This window comes from Serinus canaria, chromosome 3, assembly GCF_022539315.1.
Source record: "Serinus canaria isolate serCan28SL12 chromosome 3, serCan2020, whole genome shotgun sequence".
Lineage (NCBI taxonomy): Eukaryota > Metazoa > Chordata > Aves > Passeriformes > Fringillidae > Serinus > Serinus canaria.
Genome location: NC_066316.1, coordinates 76,848,758 through 76,862,108, shown reverse-complemented (window position 1 = coordinate 76,862,108; position 13,351 = coordinate 76,848,758). Strand labels below are relative to the sequence as shown.

Sequence of the window (13,351 nt, the reverse complement as noted above, 5' to 3'; positions counted from 1 at the left end):
AGGCATAAGGCTGCAGTTCAAGACTACTGCCACAGGAACTTTTAAATCTTTTCATGTAAAACCTGAGTGATTTTCTCATTGGAATATACTTGACTGAAAGCCACCGTCAAAAATATTTTATCTTGGGGTTATGACTCATGAAAGAATGGCTAGGTGTGAAAGGAAAGTTAATATATTTTGTGAGAAAAACCCCCTCCCCAGCAACCTTATCAGATGACACAAGTTGAATATTTATGTCCTATGCAGTAAAACCAATAGACAGCAAAAGCCACAGCCTAATACTTTGTGTCAGATCTGATGAAAATTCAGACACCTAGCTTATTTCCCCTTAAGGGCTGGAAATTATGGTTAACACATATGCAAACAGGAGAAAATGAGATGATTCAGTGATGAGGATGAAACTGCTGTCCCTTAGTCTGGCATGCTGGAAGATGATACTGGACTAGCCAGCGCTGGTTCTCTTGGATGAGAATGCTTCCCAGGTCATCATGACATGGCACAGCTCACTGGGTTAATACTCCAAGGCTCCTGACCCAGCACACATGACGCATAAAAACACAACCCTGCCATGCCAAAAAGATGTTCCCATGTTGAATGATTATCACAGTCAGACTTTTACTGCTGATTTCTTTTAAAATTTGCAAATTGAGAAAACAGTTAACACAGAGAACGAAAGAACAGGCCACAGTCAACCACAAAAACTTCCCATAAGGTTCAGCATGTGGGAAAAAGATAAGTAAATGCTGCAAAAGATGAACAATATTTAAGTATTAACACAAATGTTTGTTTTGGGGAGGTTTATCTGGCATCTCTACCGGTTTTCCTCCAAGCTCTAATACAAAAATAACTACGTCTCACTGCAACTGGGAAGAGATGGCAGCAGCTCAACATTGCTCCCTTTTTTCCCTCTGCACTCAGAAAAAAAACCCAACTGCCTTACAGTGTCACACAAACTAATTTTAAGGTGATTTAGGATTAGGTCAGCCATACATTTGCAAGTTCAGAAAGTTCAGTCAGTGGTCTCATTTTCATGATCCTGTCAAATGAGGGCATACATGTGCAACATAAGGGGAGGAGAAACAGTTTTTTCTCCAGCTGTACAGGTGGTCCCCCATGTTACAGCATGAAGTGAGGAAATTATCCTTTAGCTCATGTAAATCCTGGATGCAATAGTTGCTTACCAAGCTATGAAGAGAGAGCCCATGTTGATGGATGTACACATCTTGCCTGTGCAAGTTGTGGTAGGGCTGAAAGTGAGCAAATGCTGCATCTCCCATGAAGGAACTACCTCTTATCTTCTCTGTCTCCACCCCTCAGTCCAAACAGGGGAAAGTCAAAAAACATGAAATTTCTTTGTGGGTGATCTTCAGTGGTTGTTAAAAATATAAAAAAGAGAAAGGGAGAATGGTGATGGGAAAGAGGTCCAAAAATATGTTCCCTCTTGGGTGAACTCAGGTCTTTTTAACACGAAAAGCCAGAGAGGCCATGCACAGTAATGCTGAGAAAAAGGAAATGGTACTTCATTTTAGCCAGAGTCATAAATCTTACCAGCGAGCCTCTAACGGCAAAACGGTGAGCAGGGGGATTTTTATACAGAGATAATTAGTTGTGAGCTGATATCAGGTTTACTGTGCTGTGCACTCTGTGTGTGCAACATGTTCTCAACCTGCAAAACCCCGCACGAGGCTTTGGCAGCCTTGCTGCTGCTGGCTTTGCCAGAAGGCATGCAGCTGGAACTCCCAGAAACCCTTAGGGAAAAAAAAGGTGAAGATGGAAATGGGTATTTCTGCTCCAGAGAAATCTTGTTTCTAGCCCAGAACGATTCTTGGATGGGGAAAATGCACCATGTTTATAAAACCACCCCCCTCTGCTACAGGGGAGATGGACCAACAGGACACCTTGTGCCATCATTAACACCCCTGTCTTCTGGGATACAGACACCACTCACAGATCCTGCAGAGCAGGCAGATGGGTCAGGAAAAAGGTTTATCCATTGAGGTGAGATGCAAAATGGGGTTGAGGCAAATTTATCAGCCAGAAGAAAACAGCTGTGAAGATGCCTCACAAGCACCAAAGTCAACGGGACATTCCCTCCACCTGTGCTGGGAACTGCCCATCCACCAGGGCTTGTTCCTCGACATCTTGCTCTGTTTCAGAGACCAGCCAGGGACCTGCACTGGTGATTGACACAAGCAAAGACTCCACCACAGCTACTAGTCAGCTGTGCTAGTAGTCAGAGAGCACTGCCAGCCAAAGAGAAGCTGCTTTTCGGTTTCTAGATGATAGGCAGTCCAGGAGACATGCCAGCAGCACGCTGGGTGTGCTAGGTGCCAGTGAGCATCCTAGCTCTTGTGAAGATACTTTGGAGGGGACCAATTTGGTTTAGATGAGGGGGACTGGAAGCCTTCATCCCCAAAAGATGCCCAAGTTAGGAAACAGCCCAGAAAGCAGCCTGCAAATGGACAGTGCAATGAGAAAAGAGAGCCCACTCCATTTGCACAAGGAGGCTAATGGTCCCCACAGGTTACCTTGTTGCTCCCTACCTACTTTCTGCCCATTCCCTGTTTTCTTTTTCATCCGCAACCCAGTGAATCAGGACAGATACACCCATTGCTCAATCACACACCTCTGCTGACCCAAAATGGCTGGAGGGAGGGGGGGTTGGGGGCAAACCAGCTCTGTCTGCATGGGGTTAAAGCAGCAGGTCTTTCGTCAAAGGCTCAGTTTGCCTGCAACCATATGTTAAACTGAAAGACCAATCTGTATTTACTCTGCTAAACTACAATTATGGGGTTTTTTTAATCATTCAGCCTAATGGTACACAGCTGTCACAAGAATCTTTGAACACATCACTGGCTCTCTTTGATCTGATTAACCAGATAAGGAACCACAGCCAAAAGATATGAAAGGATGAGTCCAAATTTCAAACTCTCAGCTGAGCAAAGAATTTCATTCAAAGGAATGTGCAAAATAAGGAGGGAGGAGGCTCACAATGCAAATGAAGGTTTTATTTACTACTGATAATACTCTCCATTGCACGGTTAAAGAATAAATGGACCCTAGCCTCAAAGTGCTGCTGACAGGTGTTACATCTGCCACACTAATCTGTGTGGATGCCAATATTTGCATCATCTCTTTTCCATACTCAAAATGAGGGGCTTTCTTCCACAGGGATGCTTTTTACACTGAAGCCTCCCTGTGACATTGAAGAGCTCCAGGGGCATGGCCCCTTCACCCAAACTGCTTCTGTTCAGCATGTTTCTTCAGATAGCATAGTATTATTTTTTTTTTAATTCAAGACAGCTTTGTTTATTTGCTTTTATTTCTAGCATAATGTTTACTATTCCAATCAGAACATTCTGTAATCTCATCTAAATGTTTTATTATTAATTGCTGTACCCCACACCTCACTCTTAATAACTATCCTCGGGAGAGGTAAACATTTCAACACAACTTACTCTAGTTAAAGCCATGAATATGCATTATTTATTTATTTAGGTAAACAGTAATTAAGAAAAATCACCAAACCGCCTGATCTTTGAAACGAGCTCTACTTTACCAGCCTTGCCGTGGGAATTACGAGTCCCTTAAACACATCTATTACTTTGTCCTCCTCCACCATGATTTACATTGATGGGCCTCAGACCACAGTAGAGCTGCCAGAAAAGCAGTCAGTCCTTACGCTGCCTGAGGCTGAGTGACAAGTCCAAAGCTTCCAGCAAGGATAAGCAAGAGGTACCAAGATGTCAGCAAAGAAGAAAGGTGCAGGATGAGGAAAAGAATGTTGCTGTCACTCAACATGCTGATTTTTAAGATTTTTTGCAGCAAGACAACCACTATTAACGTGAAAATGCTCATGACCCCCTTCTGCCTTCTCCCTACGGATGGAGGGCTGTGTCCTGACAGAGGGGCTTGTGACCACTGAAGCCTCTCCATCCTAAGCTGGGTAACAGCCAGTCCCAAACTGAGGAGCTTTTTGTAACAGAACAGTCAAATAGCCCTGTGTGCTATAAATATACATACATAAATACATATATAGATATATATTTACACACACAACTTATGCATTGGGCAATACTGCTGAGTGATTCCATTCAATTCCCCTGATTTTCTTCCTCAGTGTTACATTAACTCAAATATTAAAACATCCCATCCTGACTTACATTTCCACCAAATTGCACCACAAGCCATGACAGAATATGGCAGCACCAGAGACAATGAAGCCACTAACAGGACACTCAATTTTTTAAACCAAAAAAGTCAGACACACGAAGATATAATCAAACTCACATGGTTGATTATCCAGCTTAAGGATCACACCAGCGCTACAAGAGAGGAATTGCAATGTATCCCAAAGACAAAGGGATTTTCACAGATCTAAAATTGTTAGGTAAATAGATAAAACTGCGGTTGGGGCTTTGTTTCAGTTTTCAAAGCTAATTTCCGGCCACCGTTCAGAGAAATGCTTTGCATTTCCATTTCTGACTCACCCGCTTTAACAAGCACACTCGCAGGAATTACTAAGCATGGGATCTCATCAAAACATTTCACTTTGTGAATCAAAGTGCTTTTCAATTTAATGATGTGAACTTATCTATAAAATTTACCATGGTAACAACACTGGCTATGTGCAAGCACGAGTGCACAATGCCATGTGTCAGAGGACCCTTCTCCCATCGGGCATACCACCAAGGTACAGGAATGCCTCCCAAATTCTGCCCAGCCACTCGGAGCATGCTGACACCAGTCTCGCACATCCCCTTCACAAAGTGATACACGCTCCCAGAGACACATTTAAACATCAGGTATGAATGAAAAGCATTCCTGAAAAGAATCTGTTATGAAACCGAAAATCGGAGATCGCCGCAATGCTGTGCCCAAGTTGAGTCATCAGTTCCCTTTACAGCCTAATAATTGACACTGCCTTGATCAGAATGACTGATCCAAACGTTTCTTTGTGTTTGTGTGTTTTTGTTGGCTTTTTCTTAATTAAAAAAAAAGATTTCTAATGTAAACAAGCCGTCTGTCATCTTGCAGGAGTGTTTGTATTCTTCAGATCATGGGAAACATCTGTCAAAACCAGATTTCACTCTCCTCTATCAACTCAATACAGTGTTAATCAGACTGTACTACAAAGAACTGGTCTTGTTACAGAAACTGCCAACTCTCAGTGGAAGCGCTGATTTTGTTTCACTTTCTTGGGATTAAATGCTGCAAAGATTATTAAAAGAGTTCCCTCCTTCCCCTGTGGGATCTCTCCCCCAAAGGAAATCCTGAGAATTTACATGCTGCTTTTCTCCTCTTGTGCATTTTTCCAAAATTAACTACCTTCCAGGAAGAGACAGATAGGAGAAGAATCAAGGTATAGTGAAACTTCAGAGCATGCTGGCTTCCCACCTTTTGACATGGGTACTCGGATAACGGAGTGATTCCCCTTCTGATGCTTGCAACAAATAAACACTCCCACGCGTCTGCATCCCGCAGGTCACACCTCCCCAGAATGATTCATTAGGTATTTTCACATCTTCTACATAGGGAAAGATCAAGTGGGGTTGCAACTGCCTCTAGCAGTGTTTTCTGAAGCCAAGGTGACAGAAAACAGAGTGGTTGCTACTACCAGAATAAGGGCGATGTTAGACTGCCATACTCTGAGTCCTCTGCCAGGGAATCTGCCCAGGAATTGCAAAATAATTATGACAAAAGAAAAAAGAAGCCAATTAGAGAAACAATGTGAGACTGTAACAGAAAGGGCAGGGTACTCCATTAACAAGTAAATGAAGAGGAGATGACTGCAGCAGGAGGACCAGGATCAACGGGTACCAGCCAGGTGTCTCAGCTGGGGCTGTATGCAGAGCCCTGTTAAATGGACCAATAATTTATAGATTATGGGGACAGTACTGGAAACATTCAATAGTGTATACATGGTCTTAATTAGAAGTATGCCCTTGGAGGGGTGAGAAATTAATGGTCATGTCTATATTAGCTTTTACCCTTAGACCTAGACTACTCCACTGGAGCCATGTTGCTGATATGATGCCCAATTTTTGTATTTCATCTGGCAGTAACTCCAGCCCAGTGCTGCAGACTGAGCACCTACCAGCAGCTGGAGTATATCACCAGCACTGCTGGAGGCACAGCTCTCAGTGTGTATCAGTAACTCATGGTAACACATCATGCCACTAATTCTTAAATACAAGGCATGAGATAGGAGGAGAACCTTGGTATGCTTTGGAGAAGATGGAGAAGGACCCATCTAAACACTGGGTATTGCGAGTAATACAACAGCAGATTTTAAAACAAGAAGACAGACAAAATCCAAAGCTGCGGAGGAAAAGAAATGATAAAACAAATGGCATAAAAAGGGAAAAGAAAACAATCTACTGGCTGAAGGTGACGTTAGATTTTATTTCCCTAACTGTGGTAGATAGCTGGACATGAAACTAATATCAGACATATCTGCAAAAATCGTATTTTTTTGAATGGAGTGGAACTGGATTTAAATGAAAGTCTTGCTTTAAAATCTCCAGGCAAGCAATTTCTTTGAAGTAAGAAATTACTGCACAGATAAACTTATGAAACAAACCTATGACAATACTAAACAAGATGAAATCTCAACCATGTTTGAGAAATAATGTCCAGAAGCCTATAGATTCAACTTTGCTCAGCACAGAATCCAATGAGTATCAACCTTGCAACATCTTGGGGAATCGTGTTTTTCTGAACAACTCTCTTATCAGCTTCAGCTATTTTAGAGAGAAATGGACTGTCACACTCCCCAAATATAAGTGAAGCACTATTTTGGCCAGATTTGAGAAGAGACTGGACTTAGCACTGGCTTCATCTGCCTGACCTAAGATAACACGTTTTCAACGGTAACTTTCACAAACTCTTTGAAGTTTCATTTTACTGCTCTAAGGTCCAAGGGTGGCAATATGAAGACAGAGGAAGCAGAAAAAAAATGGATAGGAATTAAAAGCACTTTGGACTGTCAAGCCAGCAAACGTAAGAATTGTATTTGGCTTTGTGAGAGCATTGCCAATACTAACAAACCATTTGCTGTCTGCTGCTGCATACCAGCAGCTCGTGCACAAGCTAACATTAATACTTTGATGCATGCAAAGTGGGCACATTTTGAAGTGCCCCTGTATTTGTTTTTAAGTTAATTTTGCACCAACTCTTGAATGTCCTGATTAAAAAATAAAGGCATTGGAAACAAAGTGAAATAGGGTTTATCACCTCATAAATTTAACCAAAACAGCAAAGACTGTGTTTAAATATCTATCTAGCTCTCCCTGACAGCTCAACTCAAACTGAAACCTTCGCCATGACATAAATTTCTTCTTCAGTTTCATGTCACCTGAAAACAGAAGTTCAACATCAGTATTTTCACCATCCCAGTTAACGATCACGCAAACCAGCAGTAAGAACCAGCAATCATTAGGCCACAAGCAAAGCCAACTCCACAACCAGAAAAAAAAAATATTTTCTTTTCAATCTCTCTGCTCTTAAAATGTGACTGCAGCAGCTTCAGGGACATCCTGCATGATCCATTCTCACTGCTTGCTCCTGTAAGAAAGATGTCCTCTGCACTCAGTAATTACAGGTTAACTTTGGCAGGCAAAAAGAGTCTCTTTCTACAGTTCTCCTGGCTTATGGAGATGGAGGTATTTTTTGTTTTGGGGTCAACTTGTACGACAAAACCTACCTGTTTTGCTATTATTATCTTCTTTTATTACTCCTCGTAGTCCTGGCATTTGCTTAAAATGATGTAAAAAGTAGGCAGTGGTACAGAGAATGATTAGTACGGCATGTGCTGTAGCAAGCAATATTATATATTTTATTGCTCATGAAGTCAGAGTACTGGAACCAGCCAAATCTGTTACTTTGGTCTAAAAGTACATTTTCCCTTTCCTGCTTGCAACAGGAAAATTAATAACTGAGAGAAATAATGGAGAAAATAAGCATGGTATTAGGTAAGCACTCCTAATTACACAACCTTATGTTTGGACCAAGGATTGATGTTTGGGATGTCTCTCTACAAGAGAATAACAAAGTTTGCACCTGATGTGTGTCACAAGGACACTTGCCACACAGCCTGCTCTGCCATCGTCCCAAATTACTCACTACCTGTGCCAGTGTTCTCATCCCACTAAAAAGTCTGTACTTTTCCCTGAAGCTCTGCAAGTGAAAAATTAAATCTAATGCTTTCCCATTTATCCAGAGTGGCTGATGAAAAGCTCATAATACGTGGGCAAAAATACAATTGCAGCACACAGTCATAAAGCCAATGCACGATGCCCAGCGAATGTTTCCGGGTAGCAATTGGTTTTACACAGCTCCTACTTGGTAAATAGTGAGAGGAAATACCGAATAAATACTTGTTCTCCCTTATTTATTTCTACACTGGGTGAGGCAAGAAAAAAAGATTTTTAGGCACTGAGCTGATTTCAGACCTCGTCCTCTGTGGATGACTTTGCCTGCAATGTTATAGGGCTTTTAATCTCACATACCTCATGGATCCTGTTATCATCACCATCATAATGAAACCAGACATTGCTTACTTCCTGCTCCCCCAGCCTGACTCTGGCCAGGCACACAGAAATGAGAGCTCACTGAAGAAGGCCACCCATCATTTCACCTGCCTGCCTTCATCTCCCCATGCCAACTGGTGTCACCTTAGGCTATTCCCACAAATGGGCAGGTCAAGCAGCAGTATATCCCAAACCATAAGGACCAGAAGATATTCAGCACACCTTGTTCACAGGAAAAGCACAGAACAATACCCAGGTGTTTCTGCAATTCCTGTTGCTCTCAGCACAATTAGATTTTATTGAACTGTAATCCTAGATAAGTGCATTGAATCTTACAGCTGAAGTCAATTACACTGCGTTAAATAGCCTTCCTGATTTGCAAGATGAAGATCACTTCTGTATAAAACTAAATTAGCTCAATAACTCATTATTTGTAGCTTGGCTGAGGGGTTGAAACAGCAATGGACAATGAAGCAGTTGCTGCGGTTTCAGGCACTAGTCCTTTAGAGCTGCAAGCAGGCTGAATTTCCAGTTTCACCAGTTGGGAAAAGGGACAAGCACTGCAGGCACAGAGAGGATGTCTAGTGTCCACAGCACTACATCTTAGATCATCTGTGTTTTCTCACGGCAAGGAACTCTGAGCTGACCAGCCTTGGAAGGAACAAGACATTGGTTTTCATGTACTGAGAAGTCCTCACCCTTAAAAGCTTAACAACCAACCCAAAGAGATAGAAGAGCACATCAAAAGGCGTGTGACTTGTCATTTCTGATTCCTTACTCAGAATTAGCATCAGCACTGAGTGAGAGCATATAAAAACCCCTTAAATTAACATTTTTGCTTATCAAGGACTGAGTGGAGGAGCAGAGGGGCTGAAGGCCAGTGGTGGTGATGGGCCATGTGGGCATCCTTAGCAGCCACACTGTGCCAGTGCCCACCTTGGCAGGAGTCCATGAGTGTGACATTTCACTGCCTCGCACCACCTTCCTCAGCTGCTAGGCTCACTCTTGGTACCCCTCCAACCAGCCTCAAGCACTCTTCGGTTTCTTTCTTACAAAAAACATATTTACACGTTAGGAGATCTCCACGTAAGTTGGGAGATGGCAGAAGCTGTGTTTCTGATCCCACTGGGTTGTGCTGGGAGCACGTATTGAGCAGACAGGAGTGATTCAAAGACATAAGCAGACAGACTGAGAGGAGAAAGGTGAGAGACAGGGAATATTCCAAATGCCTGCTGCTGCACTGGGGCAGCCAAACTCCACAAAAAAAGTAGGCCTGAAAGACTTGGCAAGAAGAAATTCAACCCTTTTGAGATGTGGAAATAATTTCTTTTACTCTTTAACACAGCAATGTGAGCAGCATGGCGACGATCTATCCCCTGCGAGGAGGCACACCCCTTTTGCTCTGGTCTCCAGGGTGGCTCTTCCCATCACAGCATCCATGTCTTTCAGCAACATCAGTAGGCTTTGTCCTCACAATGAACATGAAGAAGATGATCTCTGCTGCACAAATGAGGAAGTCAGTCATGGGGCAGGTCAAGGAGGTTGCCTGAGAACACACAGGAAACCTGTGACTGAGGCAGGGAACTGAACCCAGACCATGAGTTCCAGTTGGGTGCCCAGTCCAAGCTGGGTGGCTGACAAATCACCCCTTCTTCTGGGGCTTTGAAATTTAAGTTTGGTGGGTTTTACAATGAACTTCTTTTTTTTTTTTTATTTCGTCTAGTCACTACGTTTCATTACACTCACACTTCTGCTTTGTGAAGGCTTTTGATCCTGCTTCTTTTCTGCTCTGGCTTAAAAACCAACACAACTGAACATCAAACAGAATTTACCCTTCACAGTTTGGTCTCCTCCCCTACCAACATCATCCTCTCCCTAGTGCTCAGTGCTAAGCATCCTCTCCCTAGTGCTCAGTGTTGTGTCCTTTGTGCACCCTGTGCTCATGATTGTGGCTTCATCAAAACCCACCAGTGATATTTAGAAGGTAATTCTTCTTTGTAGCTTCACAGAGTTACAGCAACTGCTTATGTGAACAGCAGTGCTGTGAGGCAGCAGAGCAGATCTGGTGGGAAAACCAGAGAAAAGAGATGCACAAAAAAGGTAAGTTCCAAAGTGAATGTTCTGACACTGCTATGCATCATGTCGACATGAGCAATCATCTGAAGAAGAGCTACCAGTAAGCCACAGCATCAGACTGCCTAGGATGTTTTACTGGCTTGGCTAATGAATCACTGGGAAAATGTGAGCCATGTGCTCACTGACAGGGTAGTCGTCACGGTGGGTGAAAACAATGACTCTTTCACTATCACCATGCCTTGTGGTTTAATTGATATTTTAACATTTTTAAAGATCTTTCTGTGTAAAGCACATAATATGCACTTCTAAGGCAAAATCCTTTGGTATTATACTGTTTGCAAGGAGGTGTAACTAGTCAAACCACTATTTCATGAAATAATTCACACTGGCTGAATCCCTCACAGAATGTCTCAAGATCTTGAAAAGGAAAAAATAACTAATTTCCACATGTGTAATAACTCACATGGTGAGAAAGAAAAAGACTTCACATTTTTGTGAGAAAATGTTGCAAAACCACAAACTTTTGAAAGTGCCCAATATGCTATTTTCAGCTTATCTGGATGCAGCCCAAACTATCCACAGCTAACCAAGGTGCATCAGAAGACTGTAATCATTCCCGCTCCCACCACAGGCTTTTTGTGCCCACTGTGCATCCAAGGCTGTCAAGCCCTACAAAATAACACAGGACTTTTATGCCTAAAGCAGCCAAGCAGCTGCAAAAATAACTCTGTAAAAATATTGAATACTTCGTCCCACTCAGCAGCTGGAAAAACAATTACTGACTAAAAAATTCAGTGTTTGATATTACTTAATAGCTGGGGAAAAACTATTTGTGAATCATAATTAACGTTTATTTAACTATTTAAAAGCATGCATCTACTGTTTGAGGCTTCACAGAGAGCAAATATGTGGCCTTCTGGCACCATTAAACAGCCTAATACAGTTAAACGAGAAGGACATGAGGCAGAAAACCACACTAGAATAGCCAATCCTTCAAGGAACTGGTGTAACTGAGATTGCCTCAGCATGCAGGCTGCAACACCAGGTTTGATCCAAATCAGTAGCAACTACCCTGGGGTAAATTAAATGAATGCACAGCTCTAGCACCTGGGGCCAGAGCAATGCAAACATCGTGACATAAACTGGACGAAAATCCATTACTAGCAGTGACAGAGAGGCTGTTCCCCTTGAAACAGTCTCAGGGGTTTACTGGCACCTCTGTGGTGGCATCAGCCCAAGTGACAGCGGGGCTTCCTGCGAACAAGTGCAGCAGAGCCTGTGAGAAAGAACGAGAAGTGCTCATCTTCAGTGAGCAATGAAACTGGTGAGAGCTCTGGAGCACAAGTCTGATGAGGAGCAGCTGAGGGAGCTGGGTTTGTTTAGCCTGGAGAAAAGAAGGCTCAGGGAGGACCTTAGCGCTTTCTACAACTGCCTGAAAGGAGGCTGCAGCCAGGTGGGGGTTGGTCTCTTCTCCCAAATGACAAGATCAGAGGAAATGGCCTTAAGTTGCTCCAGGAGAGATTTACATTGGATATTAGGAAAAATTTCTTCACAGAAAGGAATTGTCAAGCATTGAACAGGCTGCCCAGGGAAGTGGTTGGGTCCCCACTCCTAGAGATATTTAAAAGCCATGCAAATGTGGCACTTAGGGATAAGGCTTAGTGTGGACTTGCCAGTACTGGGTTAGGAGTTGGACTTGATGATCTTGAAGGTACTTTTCAACCTAAACAACTCTGCTTGTATGATTCTTAATGATTTTATGCTTCCATGAAACCAATGGTGGCTTAGGTCAGGATTTAATTCCAGAAGCAGACGAATCATTAACAGGCCGCTGAAAACAAACATTAGGCCTTGTTTGAAATGTCTAATTGGGAAACTGTTTGACTTTGGACTTTTCGAAGCCTTAATTTCCCCCAAACAATTCCCCCACTTGTTCTCTGCACATTTGCCATAGCTGAAATGTCCCATCACTGACAGTAACCAGTTCTTTTTTCATTTCATTCAACTTCACCCATGCAGAATTGGGCTGCATGCCTCATGGGTCCAGCAATCACGGAACAAGAACAAAACAGCAGTTACTATATCTGGCAAATAATTGCAGGCAGAGCCGAGCCAAAGATTTCTGTCCAGCACAACCTCACCTAGAGTGTGACCCAGGTGGGTCAGTTGACTGTACAGAGTAAAGATTCACAGAAAAAGAAACCTATGGCAAAAAAATGAGTCAGCTGCTGTGATTGAAGCACTTGGCGACAGGACTAACATTAAAAAAAAAAGTAAAATAAATAAATAAATAAATATACACACACACACACACACACACCTAGTATATGTACAGAAAATTTCACCTGTGGGGAATATTCTGCAAGGTGCTGAGGAATGTGAGCAGCCTGTACAATAAATATGCTTAACTAAGTGATTTGAACTCTAAGTCACTCACTCTCCCACCACTGCTCTCTCAAGCAACCATGTTATCAGAGGCCATTTTAAGGGAAATGCACTTATGTCAGAAATACTTCTCAAATCATACTTCTCATAACCTGCAGCACCTGAAAAATGAAGACAGCATAAAAATAAATACAAATTACAAAATTTTAGGTCACAAATATCCCTGAATGGATAATGCTTTCAAAATGAACAGTGTAGATAGAACAATAAGTTTGTTTTTTTTTTGGTGTACATCTCAAAGTTTTCTAGGATGATGTTATTCATTCTAAATGCAAACACATTCTCAATGCCATATACAA

At 42.4% G+C, this 13,351-nt stretch overlaps 1 protein-coding gene across 6 annotated transcripts in view; it reads right to left on the bottom strand.

Annotated features, from left to right (window-relative positions):
* BACH2 (BTB domain and CNC homolog 2) overlaps positions 1 to 13,351 on the bottom strand; it is a 180,894-nt gene that overhangs the window by 82,495 nt on the left and 85,048 nt on the right. The window lies entirely within an intron of this gene.